The 14,891-nt window shown below is 33.8% G+C and overlaps 1 long non-coding RNA gene across 1 annotated transcript in view; it reads left to right on the top strand.

Annotated features, from left to right (window-relative positions):
* LOC106040983 (uncharacterized) overlaps positions 1 to 14,891 on the top strand; it is a 272,553-nt gene that overhangs the window by 40,805 nt on the left and 216,857 nt on the right. The window contains exons 9-12 of the long non-coding RNA XR_010831119.1: positions 4,716 to 4,759; positions 5,205 to 5,251; positions 5,817 to 5,934; positions 14,222 to 14,296. This is a non-coding gene — a long non-coding RNA (uncharacterized lncRNA). The remainder of the gene's footprint in view (positions 1 to 4,715; positions 4,760 to 5,204; positions 5,252 to 5,816; positions 5,935 to 14,221; positions 14,297 to 14,891) is intronic.

Here is a 14,891-nt window from a genome sequence, read left to right on the forward strand (position 1 = left end):
GTTTGAAAACAAGACAAAGATACTATGTATCTAACACAAGTCTTGTTAGTGCTGTGTGTATTCTTCAGCTTTAAATTCCCGTTTTGTATAACCAAAGATTGCATTAGTCCTTTAGCAGTGGCAAGCTTATACATCAGTGCTTGTAGCTGATGAATCCTAAACACTATTTTCTCAGAATAGGTCTTTTGTCATAGCTTGACTGTTTTGTTCACATACATATTTCACTGAATATTTCTGTAATAAAAAATATTTATTGGCGATCAGATCATTCTTTAATGGTTATTTTACTTGTTTATTATCCTCAAAAACTTATGTAAGCATGGCTTACTGATCATTTTATTGTAATCTGAGTTATTAAGGAAAACTCAAATGACCGCTTGTCAAAAATGGATTCTCATTAGGATCTGTTGATGGTTCCTATCAACATTTCAATTTGGTTCAACTTGAAATCCATTTTATTGCATAATCTATTCATTCAATTTATAAGTTTTATTTAGTTAACTAAAATGATTTGAAGAGTGCAAATTAGTGGAGGTGGCTTTATCAATCAGGCCTGCAATCGAAAATAACAACAATAATAATAAATGAAAATACAAGTCTCCTATAAAAGATTTAAGCATAGAAAAATGTGTTAAATACCTTTAATTATTTTTATGAAGTTTGCTCCTCTTAGAGTCCTAAATATATATTTCCATTATCTGATTCCGGATCCATCAAGACAATCACTTACTGGTTCTCCAGGGACAACTATCTTATCCCATAGTTTTTGGGTATTGAAAGGGATAGATATTGTTCCCACACACTGCAGAATCATGCTGGTAAGGTAACATCTTAGAAAGCCATAGAATATTTCCATCTTCATTGAGAGGCTGATATGCTTTCCTCATTAGAACAATTCCCTGAAAGGAAGCTGAAAAGTCTTGTGATAGGCTGACAATCCTCTGAGTAGTTACATTAAAGAATGCTTCTCACAGAATCAATTATTCCTATTCATTCTGTGTACTTTAGAAAGCAGAAGAAAACAGGAAAGTACAAATATCAGCGGGGAAGATTTAAAGAGCCATTAGGTCCTAGGTCACACGACTTTTTCTCCACAGGTCCCCAGAGTCCTGGAGAGCTCTGGTCGAATGAAATACCAGGCATGAGGACACAAAGTGGCCTTTACTATGCTACCTCTCCTCTTTTAGGGAAATATGTGGTCTGTCATGTGGAGTTGTATAAGAAAAACATGGACTACTCTCTCCGCACCCCTGACAGCCTACAGAAGTGTCATCAGCAGTAAATGAGCATGCTAGGAAATCACAGCATATCTTACTCTGCTCTGAACCAATGAGGTATGGAAGGGGATGTAACTCCTTCCCTAAGCTCTTTTGCTGTGACTGAGACTGTTAATTTGTCATCTCACACAAAATGCTGAAAGGAAGCTCCAACTATCTCAAATAAGAAAAGGAAATGCTGGTAATTCCTCCAAGATCTCAGTGGGCAAATTACAAATTTAATTTAAAATGCAACATGCATACCATCATCAAAAGATACTAGATTTTTTTTTGTATCAGTTAAGTTTCAATTCTTTTTTAATATGGATTTCCAAAGTGAAGACAAAGAAAACACGTAGAGGTGAGAAGCATTCTTGATATGTGTTAAGAAATGAACCAGAAATAACACCCAAGTAGGGGAATTATTTATAGAAAGCAGAATCTGAAGAGAAATGCCAAGAGATGTCAAAACTGATTGAAACATGCAGCCTTGACAGCTCTGAAATTCACAGGCTTCCTGCCTGCCAGAATTTGTGCATGATGCTTTAAATTCTTAGCCACTAGGTTTGGCTATCAGTATGGTGTAAGTGGGTGAAGGAAAATAAGAAACTATGAAACGTTTGTTAACTCTACTTCCCTCTCCCAGTCTTGCGTAATGTATACTATTAACCACTATATACAGTTGAAATAATGCAACTAATGCAAATCACTGAAATACCGTCCTTTTCATTTAGCAGAAAAAAAAAAAAAAAGCAGTTTAAAATATATTTCAAATGGATTAAATTAGATAAGTTTCCTATGCAAAGGTGATTCTTGATTATGATGCTGAATAATGATTACATTCTTATCATTTTAACACTTCTCCCAACAAAAAGAATTAATACAGAGAAGAAGCACCAGGTGGGAATGATATACAACCACATGTATTCTCCTGTCAGGGTACATGAGTACTATGTCTTTGCACTGAAATCTTTGAAGTTACACTACTGTGAAAAATGTATAATAAAAAGAGGATGAAATACAGTATTTTTTTTCCATTATAGTCATAGATTAATCGTAGTTCTGTAACAGTTGCCACATAACATCAAGGTAACTGAAGCATATTATATAAGCCTTGCAACACCACTGGCATATAAATATTATTACACTGTTTTTTTTTTTTTATCTACCTTATTGTTCTCCTTTCACAAAAAGGCAAACTGAATTGTACAATAGTTAAATGACCTATTTAAAGTTGTACAGTATCGTCAGAGGTACTTCTAAAACTAGATCTCATTTCATCTAACCCTGATGTCTGCATGAAGACCAATAAAATTACTTTCCTTCCTACAAAAAGAAAAATAAATAGGCTTTGCACAATGACATCTTACGTAGATACATATAAAAGATTTGTCAGATGTAACACTGAAATGATTCTTTTTTATTCAGGACCCATTATAATCCAAATCATTCTAGAGACTTACACAAAAGCAAGATACATTCCTTGTTCTTGTTTTCCTGTAAAGTTTAGAAGAAAAGCATCTTAAATAAAAATAGGAATAGCAATTACCATTCTTCTACAATTTTAATTTGCATCAAGAACTCATGTAGAGATAGATTAAAATAAGTACAGAGATATGTTAGGAAGTATTCATCTGGTTTCATTTACTATATATTTCAAACTGGCATTTTCAAAGAGTATCAGTTATCTATTCATAAGCACTTCTTAGAGTGGAAAAGTATAATAAGGGCAGATTTAGGAGTAATGCATTACAATTGCAAAAGAGATTTTTCTACTGATTTGCTCCAAACAGAAGACAAATTAAACACTTCAATATTTCAATAATCATCAGAAATACCTTTCCACTTTCAAAACTTAGATATGTAATCAATTTTGTCTTTCTTTAATTATGTTTCACAGCATAACCTTCCGCTGACAGACTTCTCAAGGCTTATGTCAACCAGAATAATAGGTTGCACATGTTATTGATTTAACTATCACTTCTAGGAACTGATCTTACGGTTTTATTAGACTGTTTTTTACAGTTACTTTTGGATAAGCTAATTCTACACATCTAAACAAATATAGATCATGTTCTCTTGAGATGTGCAATCATTATACCTTCCTTGTAACCATCTATAATAATCAATTGAAATTACTGAGCATTCAAATAGATGTTCAGATGCCTTATGTTGGATGCATTAAAGATAGAAGGATGTAAGTTAAGAAAGTGTGCATATGAGAGGTTTATACAGAGTCATTTTATCTGAGAAGTGATCTCTTAAAGCTGTAACTTTACTTTCCATAGAGTTTCTGATCCACATAGATTTTGTTCCGCTATTTCAGTTTCAGTACATGTTCAAGAACTAAGGACATTGCTTAGGAACACTGGATGAACCTAAAATGCGTGATACCACATATATAATCAGTCATATTACTGTGTTCATTCTGTTCATGGCACTCAGGCCCCTGCTAAAACCCTCACTTTCAGTGTTCACATTGAAGCAGGCTGTATTTTTCTACCCATACTTCAGTAGCGTCTGTGCAGGTTGCCCTCTGCAACTGGCATAGTTTGTAAAGGGACAGAAAATCTCCCAGAAGGACACCTCAGGGACTGTGAACTAAACACTACTTCTGGATTGTCCTCTGGTATATCTTGGTTCTTTTTATTGACTTAATAAGGAACTTTTAGGGATTGCCTTCAAATATCAATTGTGTGAATAACCTTAGAAAACACTTTCTGACAGTACAAAAATCATTGGAACATTCAGAATAGATTCATGTCCAGAACTAAACAGCTTTCAGATTCCTAATAAAATCTTCTGCTGTTATGTTTTTAATTTGCATAGATTTTGTTTTTGATTTAATAATAAGAAATAATTTTCAAAGCCTTAATTAACACCATGGTAAAATGTATGGTGTTTCTGAGATATTAAGGGAATAGTGTCTTTTTTTTTTTTTTCCTCAGGTTAACAGTTACAACAAGCATATAGAGGACTACCTTCTACATACTGCATACAAGTCCTCTTAGACATACCTGCTTAGAATGTTTGTAGGAGAATGAGGCAAAATGCTAAGCACTCAGTGTTGAGTATTCTGAAAAAAATGTTGCCTTGGCTTGCCTGCTGCAGCTGTGGATATCTATCTCATGATCACTCTCACACTGTAAGGATACAACCTAGTCTCCTGGAGTGGTACTCAAGTACTTAATCATGCAATTGACCTTTATCCTTTTGCAGTTATCTGTCTCACTGACTAACTCCAACAAACTTTCTAAGGGTTATACAATTAACATTGTCTGTCCTGAGTGCAGAAAGAGGAAAGTTGAAAGGATACAGAAAAAACAATCTGGACAGAATTATTAGATATACCTAATGGTTACATCAATATCAGCCAAATAAAAATTCAGAGCGTCATGAATGTTCTTTCAACGATGAAAGGAAATGGTGAATGATTCTCTTATTTATACTGGGATACAGGCCAAGAGGGAGCCTAGAAGAGAAGATTGCTAGAACCAATTCAGGTAAGAAAATTTCTGAGGTCTAAGACTAATTGTAGAGAAAATAGTATTTTTAAAGTGGGTTATATTGTATCCTTGAAAATACAGTAAAACTCATTTTGTTTACCATAGTTTTCTTTCTCCTTTGGTAGATATGTTAAAGATTTTAGATTTTTATTTCCTAGCATAATTGGAAGGTTCTGACTGATTTATTATTATTATTATTTTACGTGCTTTTTGTTCTGATTTAAAGTTTTTCAGAAACTAAAACTTTCTATTAAATGTTGCTGTTTTTTTAAAATTTGATTGAAACTGCCTTAGTTAATATTTAAATATCCTTTATTTTATATTCAACTCCTAATTCTGTGCTCAATAAAGTAAAAATAATAAGAATTTTGTATTGATGTATACCTGTGTTTTCTGTCTTCCCTCTGCTTTTAAACTTCTCACCTGTGTGCTCCTGAATAAGGATTCAGACATATATTGTGGATTTTTGATCTTTACCTCTAGGTTCATGTGAGTACACTTATATCCTTACACTTACTACTTACTGTGTGCCCACAATATCTTTCTGCTATATGTAGATGCTCATTTAAATCTAAGAGATTGTAATTAGTAAATAAATTTTGTTCCACTGAGGTGAAGAGATGCCTGCCAAATGATACGAGTTGAAGTTGTTTCCACTGAAAGCATGAAATGTTAGCCTGTGCTGCTGGGCTGTTTAGGGCTGTAAACCCAAAGACAGTTTTGATAGCCCTCCAAGCTCAGGTGTGCAAATGGTCAGATATATAGTGGTGTTTACATGCTAAGCCATACAAACACTTGGCTGATTCTGTCAGGCACCAGTGTCTTCATTTACAAAAGACCAAGAATCCACAGCAACACCATCATACCTTTAAAAACTCTTCCATGATTACAGCAGGGTGTTTTTTTTTTTTTTTCCCAAAGTCTCAGCTCATCTGTTTCTCTCATTTTAAAGTTCTGGGGATTTCTGACAGGTGAGGAGAAGGTGAATATATTTATTTTCATTTCCATGTTTCCTATGTTTAATTTTCCTTTCTTTTTTTTTTTTCCTTAATAGAGTTGAATAATTAATGGAGTTCCTGCCTCCTAACAGTATAAACCAGTGAATCATTATAGATCTTTCAGTGTTACCTTTAGGAAAACTGGGAACTACCTTCAAAAACCTCCTATTATGGGTAATAATTTGATTTCTTTTCCACATAAATCATTCTTTTTTAGATTATAAAATTAAAGAGATTTCTTGACATTTACCTACCTTTACCTAGAAAGAAAACAAAACTGAAAGACACTTCTTTTATGTTTGTTGTACTAAAACTTTGCATGTATTTTCAAAGTTAGATGCCTACAAGCTTTACCGTAGTTTAAAACAAAAATGATAAAAATAAGATAAAGAAAATACAAAGTTTTTCTGTGAAACGCTCTGGAACTGAATTTCTTTCTTTGCACTTATTCTGAGATGCTGATGAAATGTCAAGTAGATGACATCTTGTCTCATCTTCTGAATATGAAGTTCTCGGCAACAGGAATCTTCTCATGTAATAGTTTGTAGGCTTGGTTTGAACACTGCTTTCCATAAGATTCAAAAAAATCTGAACTTTACTTCTTGAACTCAACAAGAGCTGAGTTCAAATATGAAAGTATTTGTATCGCCTTCCAACTTATTATTGCAACACTTTCTTGGAGTCAGTCTTACTGAAGTTATTAACAAAATTTTATTGACTTAAACAACCTGTACAATTTTGCATTGTTTTATTTGTTTATACTTTTTGCTTACTGCTGTTTCTGGTTTAAAATAGTGTTAATAATATAGGAAACAGGTTTACAATGGTCAAATCACAGCAGATTTTTTCATGCTTTTCTACATTGCTAACTTTGGCAAAATAACTACAAATATATTGGAAATCAATGTGTATAGCTTGTAGATTTGCTTCATGTTTTCGTATTCTAACTCATTCTCTTGTATTTTTTCCATAACATTATTTAAACCCAGCAATGTTCTTACATTGGCAAATTATGATACCGATTTTATCCAACCCCCTGTAATGTGTCCTGTCGCTTACTAACATCTTAAAGTTCAACCTATTGTTTGATCTTGTAGTGGACTCTGAGGTGTATTAATTGGTTTAGAAGAATCAAAGTCTATGTATATGTACACATATTGTTTAGTTATGAGACCTAAATGTAGCTGTATATGTTGTATGTATACATTATATCAATTCATTCAGTGTCAATTGCTTTAAAAAAATTCACTTGCTTTTCATCATACCAGAAGCCTTTCTGGTTCTTCAGGTCCCCTTTTAAAATAGTATTTTGGAAAAATTTTGTAAGTTTTGTGAATAGGTCAATTTTCATAACTATCTTTGCTGAAAATTATCAAACTGAATAAAAATGAAATCTGAACTCAGATTACCATAACAGGTTGTTGTCCATGAATTTGCAACTGAAAGAACAGAAAAGATCTGTGAAATGTATCAGTGGCAGTAATCACTGTTTAAATTATTTTCCTTCTTGCTAGTTAGTGGGATTGTCTCTTACAACTGTAAAAACGTTATGATAACTAAACAATGTAAAAGTTGCATTATTTTTTTTCTTTTTCTCAATTGGATAGGTATAATGTGCTCTAAAGAGCAGTCCGAGGATTTTGTGTAATCATGCTTATTTTGGTGTCATTTTAGGCCTGTTCTGTACAAAATCTGACTTTTAAAATATAGATTTAAAAAAAAAAAATTACAAAACTCAATGATATACAAATAATGGCTTGTAGGATCAATTAATTACAGTAAAGAAAACTAGGAGGAATAGAAAAATACATGGCAAGACTGGTGAAAGCAGAAGTGAGGTAGTCAAGTTGAAATGCCCTTGGAAGTACTGACCTTGTGCTAATACATAAAGCATCAAGAGAGTGTAAAAGGAAAATGGTTATTCATAGTTACTTATTTCTGTTTTGCTGTCTTTTCTATCAAATAGCATTTTTATTTAGTTTTGGAAGTTTTACTTAATTTGTAGCGATCTTTATCGACATTTGAAAGATTATTTTACACCTCCAGACTATTTTAACATTCATGGCAGAATTCCCCAGAACATCATTTGTGTAATTGCTAGTTTCTAAATTTTAGAGTACCCTGGATCCCAAGCATAATTTCTTTGGTAAGAAAAAACAAAAATCTGAAATTCTTCAAATCACAGTACGCTTTAACCAAGAATTAAGTTGATCTTCAATATCTGTCATTAGAACAATTTAGTTTATTCTGCTTGAGAGACTTGGAAAGAAACGATGTATTTTGTTAAGAACACTGTAAGCATAAGTAATATTAAAGCTGAATATGTGGTCAGAGTTTAGAACAAACTAGGTCTGCAAAATGGAGACAGTGGTAATTAAAACTTCCATTTGGGGTAACAGAGAGTGTCAAGTTAGTGCCTGTCTGCTTGCTCCTATTCTTTTTAGGTACTTGTTAAAACAAAGACCAAATGTGCTAGACAAATTTTAAGCTTCAGCAAAGCAGATGCATAATGTTGTACTTCACTTTTATGAAATGCATCATAGATTACATTTTTTTCTAGGGCCTAGAGAAAGATTCACAAAAAAGGAATCTTATGTTAAAGAAGATTCAGTTAACTGGGTATTCATATATTTCAGATAATGAGTTCATTTAAATGCAATTGAAAAACATTTTGAAGACTACAAGAACTGACCTGTTTCTAAACAGACTCAGTTACCTGTGGTGCAGTTACAGTTTACCAATAGAAGTGTATCTTTCACTCTGAACAAGAAGGCTGTGTGCTTCTCCAATGCTTGACACTGTCTTCTAGCTCTTGTTAGCAATGATTTTTGGAGTCAAGAAGTTGACACCATTCAGAAAACTTGCAGTGATCCTAGCACAACTCAGTGCAACGATTGTCTCTTAAGTTCCTGAACACTGTGTATGGGATTGGTATTTGAATGATGTTTCCTTGAGAAGATTAACTCATCTTTTCATTTTACTGAGTCTCATGATATTTTTATGTTATTATCCACCCACTAGTACACAGTATTGCTATTGGGTTGATTCTGAACTTTCTGTATTGTTCAGTTACAGAAAACGTAAATCTGGAAAGTTCTTCTTCCTTTTATTAAATTAAAACTTGTAGGTACAGCGCTCTATGATTAAAGCCATATGTGATGTTTAGCTTTTGTAAGTCTTTCAAAGCTGGGGGATTTTTAGGAAAAATAAAGAATCTTTTCCCCTATTTTTATTTCGACTAAATACATTTTATTCTGCCAACTAAGAGATGATGATAGCCCATTTAAAATATCAGATCCTTACCTTCATTTTGACAGTGAACCAGGTTAAAACTGCCTTAAATCTCACTTCACAGAAGCATCTCATAGAGATGGGTGCAGAAACCTTAAAAAAAAAAAAAAAAAAAAAAAAAAACAACATGGATACTGCATTTCTATTAGTTTTATTTTTTATGCTAGATTGGACCTTTGGTACATATTGCAGCACCACACACTGAATTAGCTGCTGAGAAATGTTCAGGTCAGATAGGAAACTGAAAAAAAAAACCAACATGGTGGCTTAAATTTGCCCAGGTCTCCCATTCCTGGACTACATGAAGTTTTCATTCAGCACAACAATAAACATGGGGTTTGCTTACACAGTCTTCTGCTACCCCCTGGATGTGCGTTGAGTATCACAGATCCTGAGGTGCACAGGGCATGTCTTGGCCCAGGTGAGTCAGTTTTCCTTCTTTGCACTCCTGTAGTCACAGTGTAACATAGCACTCTGGTTATTGGACAAGAGTATCATGGGTCCTGCAAGGTGGGGCGCAGAGCATTTGACCTTTATTTCTATTATCTGAACATTTTAGCTCATTGCAAACCACCCTGTGTTTTCCTGGCTAACAGTTCTTTGGATTTCAAATGAACTGCTGACAAAACAAAAGCAGATCCTAATTACTTAGATCCCATATTTTTTTTCTCTGATTGTTTAATGGGTATGAAGTGTTACTATTGATTTCCATGGGAACAGGAAAGGGCGTGTGTTATCCAATGCATACTGAAAATCCTATGACAGTTACTGGAAAGAGAAAAGACATGCTAACTCTCTTTAAATTGCAGGATGAAAATTGTGTATTAGAACAATTATGCCTCAGGGTGAATGTGTAAGTATAATGATACTGAAACTTGGCTTCTTTTCAAAATATACAAGTCTATGACAGTTTGGTATCGAAAAAGATAGTGATTCACATATTTAAAAAAAAAAAAGAAGCTGAGCAAAAATGTCAAGGTGTGACAGAGGGCAAACTCAAATTACTTCTAATAAGAAAAAAATGTTAGTTTTCAGAAGAATAATTGCTGGGTCTCTTCTTAGGAATATATTTGTATCATTAAAATATCATTCATGTGTTAGAAATAATTATAAGTTAGATGAAATAATTTTTAAAACTTGGAAGTATATAAAGAAGCCTCCTACTCTGCACATTTACCACACACCGAAATAGCTTATAATATGGAGGGTAGGAGTTAATGGTCAGTTTTCTTGCTGGAAAAGGATCACCATGGAGTCCCACTGGGATGTATTCATCAATGATCCGAGAAAGAATGAACAGTGAAGTGACACAGTCTGCTAAGTTATTCTGCATAATGAAGACATGGATAATGACAAAAAAGATGTAGAAGGCTCTCTCAGGGACTGATGGTAAAATAGAAGATCAAGTTCCATGTTGATATGCACAGTGTGATAAACATAGGAAGAAAAATAATTGTAACTTAACATACATAACGCTAGGTACTGAATTAACTCTTACACTGAGAATCTTGTTGCTGAGTAGTACAAGAAAATGTTATATAATATTCAGCTTAACTTTCCTCTGTAGTCAAAACCCAAATATTTTATTTTCAAAAAAGAGAGAATGAAGTGAAGGACATCATTAGCCACTATATTATACATCTGCCACATGACCTCAGTTTGAACACTGTGTGAAGGTCTGCTCCACCTTCTCAGCTGTACAGTAAAATGTAATAGTATAGAGATAGCATAATAAAACTCCATAAGATTCAAAGAAAGGTGACAAGGGTAAGGAGAGGTTTGGTCAGGTTTTGTGCATGTATTTGAGAAAACTCAGTTATGAAAACTGGGGAAAAGGAGGTGGGAATAAAGTATGTAAACAGTAAGGTACCTGCACTGCTATGCTCGTACAGGGTTATTTATAACTCACCAGTCAAACTCACACTGTTTTCTAGACCATATTAAACTAGCTTGATTATTAGTTTATGCCAAATCACTACACTTATGAAACATATGTACTTGCACAGTATACTGTTGAAAAAAAATATCTTTTCATGAAAGAAAATAACTTTTCATTTGGATAAGCATCGTCCTTAGATACCCTTGTATAACTTATACTGAAGTTACTGGATGTCCCCCAAATTCTAGTGAAATGACAAACAAGTTGGCACAGAACTGAGTAACTCAGGAATTCATGCAAATCCAAAAAAAATTTATTACAGTTTAATTTAGGACAAATTAATTTAGCCTATTGTTTCTTCTTCACAAACATGCTGTTTACCTTATCTCAATTTTTATGTATCTTCTATCTCTATCTTCCACACCCCTCTACCCTACCCGCCCCACACACACTTTTTTTTTTTTTTAAACCAGGTTACTTCAGTTCTTTTGTGGAAAATGTGTTTTAAACCAACATGAAATATGTGCAATACCCTGAAATATATGAGCTTGTTACTGCTCTTAGACTCAAAGTCAGAGTACTTTTTATCTCCAGCTGAAGAAACTCGGATTTAAGAAACACTTAACTATGAAGAATCTAGATTTATTTTCAGGACTGGTTGAAATGGTGTGGGTTCAGAAATGCACAGTATTGCTTTGTTTTTAATTTTACTTGGTTTGGAGAATCTTTGAAGTAGGTGTGGTTAAAAACTAGCCTAGAAGGATGTGTTCAGAGCAGCTGCACTTGCCATCAAATGAATATTACGTGGATATGCTTAGTTGGTTCTGGCAGTGATAGCTCTTGAAAATCACCATCCATCTTTATTTTAGGTCCATGTCAGTATTTTATTTTGCCATAATGAAGATTTTGTTGAATATATTAAGCTTATATCTCATTCAGTTACCAGTACACTATTAATTTTTCTTTGACAACATGTTTTGGTTGAATGGGATAATTTCTAAAGAGGCACCGTTCTTTGTACTTACTGTGACCCTTTGGTAATGTGATGGTTTTTACTAAACCATTGTATCTGTCAATTGCAAGACTGATCATTACTGGTAGTATTGTGAATGTGAGTGGATGTTTATGGGTAGTACAGCAGTGATGGGGCCAGAAATTCTGTTCTGCTCCAGCTGAGAATCAGATCTGGGTGAGTTCAGTATTCTTTGATCTTTTCTACATATGAAAGGAGTATTTACAAGTATAATGTCATCCACAGTCCTATTTAATCAATGTGAGGGGAAAAAAATAACAGCATTAAATGAATTCCTATGTAGAAAATTACCAAAGGACTTATGCCCCAAATGGTTTGAATTTCAATATAAAATTAGAAATAGCTGCTTTTCACCCATTACAGCAATCTTTCTCTCAGCTTCCCAATTCTGCCTCTGCATGTTGTGTAGCTTCAAAACAAGCTCTTTTGGGTATTTTAAATCCAATTTTTATGAATCCTGTTTTGAAGTCACCTATGTATACACCAACCATTTTTCCAGCTTTGTGTTAGTCAGCCACTCCTTAATTGAACAAATGGGGAAATTGGTGTTTATTCATATCAGATGTATTAATATCGCTCTTATTCATCTACAGTGCCTGCTTAAACATATATTTATTAGCATGAAAACTTACAATGAATAAGATATAAACTGTCTGAGTGGTAGGGGAAGGGACAATTTTGTACATTTAGCTGCTTACGTATACATTCACAAAATCTAAGATGTAACAGTACATAAAAGGTAAGGATGCCTTATTCACTATATATTAATAAACCCAGTTAAACCTATGTGTATATTTCTTTAAAGAAAAAAAAAAACACAAAAAAAGTAATTTGAATAAAGCCTGGTACTTAGATTCAGCACGATCAAGTTCCATTTGGTGCCAAATTCACGAGTGGATTCATTCTGCAATGGCTTAAAATCAGCTCAGGAATGATAGAAATGTTCTCCACTTTTAATGCAAACCTTCCAAACCAACAACATTAGATGTTCTAGTAACCCTGTTTTGAGCTGTGGATCCTCAATGGTTTTGTGTTTCCTTGCATCAATGTAAAATATCTAGATAGGGCTAATTTAGTCTGCTTCATTCAGATAAATGTTATACCACTGCACTAGGAGACTTCGCTTTTATTTATCATGATTTTCTACCCCTTTAAGCTCACACTTGCTTCTCCAGCTTCCTATTTAATCATTTGCAGTTTGAATCCTACTTAGTATGAAGTAATTGGTGTGTGAAGTGTTATGCCAAAAAGCACTTTTAAATGCTCTCCCAAACACGTATAATTTCTTATACCTTTTTTTTAAAACTTCTACATATTCAAAACAGCTGTTTCCAGCTCAACATGATATTTAACAATACAAGCTTTATTAAATATTCCAATTTAATTCCACTCCATACTAGTTACTAGAAGTATCCTGGATTTATTTTCCTTTCTATGTCTTCCTTCAGAAACAGACTGCATGGTCTTCTGCCTTTATAAATAAAAATATGCCAAATTGTCCAAATGTGATAGCAAATGTTCTAGACCAAGGACATAAGTAAAATACAATACAGCAGTCCTGTAAGCACATGATCAGCTACAAATATTACAGTTTAGATAGATTCCCAGGATCACATATAACTTGAAATAAACAGCTGCCCTTTCACAGATAAACCGGTATATAAATAGACAAAACCAACCTCTGTGTAGTGCCAGAACTTGAACTGTGCAAGCATCATACATGAGGTGAAAAGGTACTGCTTTATTTTTGATTCCAAAATGTATCTTTTTTTTTTTAATGTTACAAAATTAAGCAAATGTGACCTTCAACGTATAACGGCCAAATAATTTCAGCAGATGTGCAATTACTAAGAACTACAAAACATTACCTTCAAATCTTGCTTGAGACAACAAGGAGAGTCATTTTAGAATGGCAGAAAAGGTATTCGTGTACTCAAAGGAATGCCTATGCTTCCCACGCTGATGAAAGAGAACTGAAGGTCACTGCTTATGCAAGGTGTGACCTCTCAGAGACAATACCAGTATTTTATTTTGAGTGAAAAACATTCTGATTTGACAAAGGTCATGCAGAACAGCTCTTTTTTTTTTTCTGGAGAAAAAAAAAAAAAGGTTTTATTTATTATGCTACACATCACAGGATTTAAATATTTTCAACCTTGTGCTGAGCATGTTTCTTAGGCTGTATTTTCTATTGTAATTCACTTATTTGTAGAAAATTCTGTAAGACAGAAATGTCCTTGTCTCTTTCTTTTTCATAGAAAGATCATCTTCACTGAGAAACAACCCTTGGAGGTATTAAAGATTTTCTTTTGCTCAAAAATGATAAGACTAAGGTAAACATTTCACTCCTACTCTTTTATGTCATTAATAATAATTGATTAGGGGGAAAATTAATAATTTTATTTTTTAGTTCTGTGGCTCTCAAATTTAGCTTTGTGGAGTCTCAGTTTGCATACATTGTATGGGCTCATGAGCTTGCATAAATTGCACTGCAACATGGAATGATATGAGAGTGCATTTTTTTTAGAAACTCTGAAATAACTAAAGCAATTGTAGATCTTTAACCATACAGCAAGCACTTAAGGAAACTAGCCAGTCTTCAGCTAACTGAGTCAGCACAATGTGAATTTGAGTTTCTTGTTTCTCTAAGAAGGCTTTAACTTACTTATCAGTTACCTGTGTAGCTCACAAAACTAAATCACAAGAAGATGTGGTTGGAACTAATTAGTTGACATAACTGTGGTCTTTTTTTTTTTAAAGAAAAAAAAAGTTACACTTCTACTCTGCACTGAAGCAGCATCAGCACTGTAACAGAGTTTGTGTGCAAAGAATGGCCACGGGGGTCTCCTAGTCCACCCCTGTTCAGTCCAGTTTCCGGTATGACTGAAGTCCCTAAATATTCCCAGGGACCCAAGGGCACTGCTGATT

This window comes from Anser cygnoides, chromosome 4 (assembly GCF_040182565.1).
Source record: "Anser cygnoides isolate HZ-2024a breed goose chromosome 4, Taihu_goose_T2T_genome, whole genome shotgun sequence".
NCBI lineage: Eukaryota > Metazoa > Chordata > Aves > Anseriformes > Anatidae > Anser > Anser cygnoides.